At 36.9% G+C, this 6,000-nt stretch overlaps 1 long non-coding RNA gene across 2 annotated transcripts in view; it reads right to left on the bottom strand.

Moving 5' to 3' along the window:
* The window catches only part of LOC149017231 (uncharacterized), a 37,848-nt gene that overhangs the window by 30,685 nt on the left and 1,163 nt on the right, over nt 1-6,000 (bottom strand). The window lies entirely within an intron of this gene.

Here is a 6,000-nt window from a genome sequence, read left to right as displayed (position 1 = left end):
ATAAGGATCTCCCTCTGCTTCTCCAAATGACTGCACTCAACAAATTTATATTATTTAGGCTCTTATTGACCAATATATTAAGAGAACCTATGACAAAAAAATTGATGGATAAAGTAGGGTACTACTTCATCCTCTCCACAGTGTATTTGCTTTCCATTTTCAATCTTTAATTGCAGAGAGCAAATCCAACTTTCCAAATTCTATGTGTGCACCCTGCAATCAAGACATTATATAAGAGGAAGGACCTTGTTGTCAACTAGGAAGGTGCAAATCAAACAGAGAGAAACGGTAGCATAAATTTAACACCAAACTCAATGTACAGCACCCTACAATGAAGGCATCATGCATTATAGGCTTAGAAGAAGAATTTGAAAAGCAGAGAAGGGAGAGGGATAGTAACATAACTGGATCACGCAAAGACACACACACACACACACAGAGATGTGAGAGGTGAGATGGAAATGACTTTTAGAGATGTAACAGCTCATCTCATCTCACATGCCTGCAATACTGATTGGTCTCAGCTGAAAGGAGATGAGGCTTTAACCATGATTATATACAAGGTTTAAAGTATTGAGTATCAGGAATGTATCAGTTAGGTGATTTTAAGAGACGTTTACGCTCGTATGATCGTATCATATCATATATAAGTATCAATAGGCGTGCAATTGAATGGAATGATCAAAATATGTAAGGGAAATGGTATATAATTTTAAAACAAAAACACTAACTAATAATAAACATTCTATCATGCACCTATTACTTTAACATGAATTATTTCATAACCACCAAGAAAACATGACAGCTCTTTATATCAGATTTTATTCATTATACTTATAAAAGATCTTATTCTAAACAGACACATTCATTCAAGTTCAGTGACAAGCAACAATGAACAGTTCAGCTGTGTTTTTTAATTCAAAACAGTAATTGAGCTTTAGGTTTTATTCCCCCTTCTGTAAGATGTAGTAACTAAACAATAATTTTTAGTAGATAGATGACACAAACTAGTTTTAAACAATCAATCCGAAGTTCTACCTCTGGAACCACATTACTCTTTGAAAGCCTAAATTCAAGATTCTGGAGACACTTCCTAGGTAATCAGCAAATGTAACTAGCCCAGCAAATTTATTCCCTTGTATGCTCTACCACCCTATACATGGATAAACCAATCACTATTGGTCCGATTGATTTTAGCCCACAGTTGGTTCTTTATTGGTCTATTACAGTCAAATATCCCTTTGCTATTGGTTTTCAAAAACCAGTAAACTGACTACCGATGGACTGAATCACAATAAAACTCAGAGATGGATAAACACTAGAAGCAGGAATTCGGGTTGATTCTACACATTTCCTGTAAAGAGTATTATAGCTGAACAAGTGCTTACTGATAAGAATTTCCTCCATATAAAATAAAAAAAATAAAGAGACCAATATCTAACCACCAAACGGTATTACTTATCTACCATCAAGCCATCGCATCCTAGTTCCTAGTCACGTTTGAAACCGCAAATCTCCAAACCAGATAACAAAAAATTACAACTGAAGCGACACAACTCAGATAATTATTACTAAAAATGCATAGATATATGACTGCGTTTTAAAATTTCACGTGAAGATCTCTGGGAGGAAAACCTGAAATAGGCTTCCTACGAGATAGTTGTAGCAGTCAAGCAGGGCAAGTGGAGGTGGGTTGCAGGAGGAGGAAGAAAAAGCAGAAGGGGGTCGGGCAAAGAAGAAGAACACAGAGGAGAAGAAAAGTAAGGAGGTTGAATTCCGCCTCTACAAAAAAAACCCTTGATTTTCCTTCTTTTAGTTTTTCCAAAAATTAACTTATCCTACGTTCCAATAGATCGACACAAAGTGTTACGTCCGGACGACACGAAAAACTGCGTGTAGGCGCCTGATGAAACGATACTACACGCTATACGTCTCTCTTTTTCCTCTTTTTTATTTTTCTTTTTTATTTTTTATTTAGTTTTAAAAAATATATATGGGTTCGACTCAAATCAATACATGTCGATACATAATAAACGGAATTTTATCAAGCCCATTTCTAACAAATAAATGGATCATTTATTTCTCTTTGTATGGAGACCACATGTCCATTAGTCACATCTAAAGATTGAAATAAGATTTTGAACATTTAAAAATATATATATATATATATATATATATTATATATATATTATTTTAATTTAATCCGAACTTTTGGATGTGAGTGATGGACGTGTGTCCTTCATCCAGAAGGAAACGGACAAGATAAAATCCCATTCATTACTTATTAACATGTGTCGATGCGGATTGAACCCATATATATTTTTTAAACCCTGATATATTTTATTTTCATCAAATGCAACTAAACATTTGACAAAGGAGATCATCCAAGTGAAAGGTTTTACTGAAACAAATGACAATGATCGTTGTCTAGGATTACCAATCTAGAGTGGAAGGACAAAATAAGCAATTATGAGTATATTGTGTCGTAGGTGAAAATTCAACTATCTTCCTGAAAGGTTAACTCTCTCTCTTTCGTTGGAAGAGTCACCTTAGCTAAGACATTGATCATGTCTATCCCTTACTATTCAATGCAGTCAGGCCTATATCGAAGGGCATTTTACAAGAAGTAGAACAAGCAACTCGAGCTTTCGTTTGGGGTTATAGCAGTGATCAAAAGAAAGCTCACATGGTTGCATTGGATAAACTTTGTAGATCTAAAGGAGGAATGGGGGTTTCGAAAAAGTGAATGGCGCTTTCGGGGAATATTTAGCCCGACAAGTCATTATGGGCGGGTAATGCCTAAAGTTAAATATGGTGGCAATAGAAGGAAATAGTCCTTTTAGGGGGTGCTATTGACTCCCCTCTATGGAGATCAATGTGCACAGTTGCCCCCACTGGTCTTGGAAAATTGCCATACAGATTGTTGAACAACCAATTTTTTTACGAAGAACAAGCTATTGTTGTATTGCACCAATCCCAAACACATGGAGAACTAAAGAAGTGTCAAAGTTTGTTTTAAATGGAAGGTACGTGGAAATGTATCTCATTCATCCCATATGGTTTTATATTTGCAAAAGAGGCGAATGGTTACAGTCTAACATATGTGGGGAGGGGAGCTTTGAAGTGGCACAAGGAATGGGCAACCAAGTTTGTTTATATTGTTAGTTGTATATGAGTATGGAGAAATAGGGACTTGCATGAGGATTTTAAAAGACCAGGGCACGCAGTGCAGCTTGCGGTTGACTATCATTCACTGTCCAAGAGGCTTGGAAATCGTGCATTTTTCATAAAATAAACCCCAGGAACTTTTAAGCGATTCCAAAGGTGGAAACCACCGGTAGAGGGCTCGTTCAAATGTAATATAGATTATGCATTACTTTAAAAGAGGGGTTTCACCTAGGTGGGAGGACTTCTAAGGGATTCTAATGGTGATTACAAAGGAGGTTTTACAAAGAGAAATTTTAGAATGCCCCTGTTCTAGAAGCCGAATTATAAGCTATCCTATAAGGCATTCAAGGCCACCATCAAGGTTTTCTACCACTCCTAGTTGAATCCGATTCATCAAAGGCCATAAGTTTCTCATCGCTCCAAGTGGTCAACTACAAGGGCATTGTGCTCAAGTGGTTATGAGCATCAAAAGTTTGATTGGAATCTTCAATCCCATGTGTTTCAAACATGCATTTAGAGAGGCAAACCAGGTTGTTGATTGGATGGCGAAGGAGCCGAGAGGTTCCCATGAATTCTTCGTTGTTCTTTCCGACCCCTAGAGGTAGACAAAGTGAATAGCACAAATTGAGCTCTATCTTGGATCTCCTAATCCCATTCTATACCCAAAAGAAATAATAATAATAATAATAAAATATATAAAAAAAAGAGAGAGAGACATAACCACGTGTCGTATCGTTTTCGGTTATGTCGTCTATACATAACACTTTGTGTGGATCTATTGGAATGTAGAATAAGTTAATTTTTGGAAAAAAATTCAACACTACCCTTGAGTTATCCCCTAAAGTTAATACCACTCCCTAAGTTATTCAAATTATTAATTATACCCTCCTATAGCGAAAAAAAATATATCAATAACACACTTTCTGGTTATAAAATCAAAGTTAATGTATGTAAACAAGTTACAATTTTCAAAATGGTAAATATCACTTACCTTCCCTCTTAGTTGACCAAATGACACTTGAACCCTCTCTTAGTTGGATAATATCACTTACTTCCCCCTCGGACCGATGCAATTTACAAACATCCTTGGGCTGAACTATCAATGAACCCCAAAGGCTAATTCATTTATACACTGGAGTGTGCAAATACCCACGTAAGAATGCTTGCTTCCTTGATGTCCAATTGCCTAATTCACCATTGAGTCATGGTGGGAACAGTCAACACTAAACTGATGGAACAAGCGAAATATTTGGGAAAAGCCCACTCTCCCTCTGTTCAGTTTTTGTTAAAGGCTGCAGATTGCCAACAGGAGTTTATAACTAGGCCTAATATATAACATATTGTGCTTGCACCAATTCATTTTAATACAGCCTCATAGGATTCTTCGGGATAGTTTCAAATATAGCAACTAGAGTTATTTGAAATTAGGAACTTCCAGGATATAGCAAGCCGGAGATCATGTCGGCCAAAACTGAAGTCAAAAACTCCTAAGGACAGTGATTGATTACCCAAAACATGACTTAATTTAGCATGGAAACAGAGTATGGTGAATAAAAATTCTGACTGATATCACTTGCTTTCTCACTAATATTAAGGCTGGAAAGAAAATAAGAGAAGAGTTAATATGAAATGCACCTAACACAGTAAGGAACTTGCTTCAGATAGTAACAAACTTTAGTTATGGAATTACACTTGACTTTATGGAGGGAAGAATACTCTTCACCAAGGGTGTACTTTCGTCGTTCCTCTAATTTAGAAACCATTGTAATTACTCTATCTGTTAGGTTTTATCTAAGTCAGCTCAAAAGGCAAAGTTACCTTCGATAAAGATCAACTTATAAAAACTTTACTGGCAAGAGAAAGAATTGGAGAATGCCTGCAAAACCGAGCAGCAACCTTTAAGGAATCAAAGAGAATATTGAGTAACACAAGGCGCTGCATGTCGGCCATGTCTTCACCAATAGAGAAAACCCAACAAGCTCTGCAATACTCTCTATCAATACCATGAACAGTCTCTCCCATCGCCCACACCTACCCCACATTCACTCACATTTAATTCCACACAGCTTTACATCTATGTAATGCCACAAATAATTTCCATAAACCTATCATCAGGTACACGAGTAACAACTAGACCTAAAACAAAAACAGCAGTTAAGAGCATTCACGAAATATAGAAAACCCAGTAGAACTACCACATCTGGAACAGCTTTAACTATCCCCAAGAGCCAAATATGTTTCACAGGCTCAAGGGAGGCAGCAAGCAAGCTAGCTAGTCTTGGAAGTTGAAACAAGTAATAGATAGACGACCCACCCAGAATTGTCTGTCATGGACTCTGGGGAAAGAAAAAGGGGTAAAAGAAAACAAGAAATAGAAAGATTGAAAGAATTGAGATTTCCAATGGCTAGGGTTTCACTCTCGGGGGTGATATTTAACCAACTCTCTTCCTTCTCCAATCCAACTTAAGGCCCCAGTTAGATAAAAAGCTTTTCTGCAACTCTACCATTTCCCTCAAGAAACTTAGCACAGCGGGATACAATCCCACCAATAACAAAATTGAGATTTAACCAACTCTCGCTTGCTTCTTCTATGCCTTACCATCGCTAACAACGCATTACATCCAGTCTTCTATTTACGTTTTGTCATTCTTCTCTTCTATATCTGTCATTCTCTCTTATTCCCGTTATTTTTACAGAGTCATTGAAATCTTATTCCCTTGGCTCGAGGTTACCTCGTTCGTCTCGCTCTACAAAACCCAGAGAGACACACATATACACACAAAAACAGATGAATTGCATGCGATGTTGTTGATGTTTTAGCTAGCTAATTTG

Source organism: Hakea prostrata, chromosome 4 (genome assembly GCF_041222555.1).
Source record: "Hakea prostrata isolate BN-2017 chromosome 4, UWA_Hpros_2, whole genome shotgun sequence".
Lineage (NCBI taxonomy): Eukaryota > Viridiplantae > Streptophyta > Magnoliopsida > Proteales > Proteaceae > Hakea > Hakea prostrata.
Note: the sequence above shows the minus strand (reverse complement) of the source record. Positions and strands in the feature narration are given on the sequence as shown.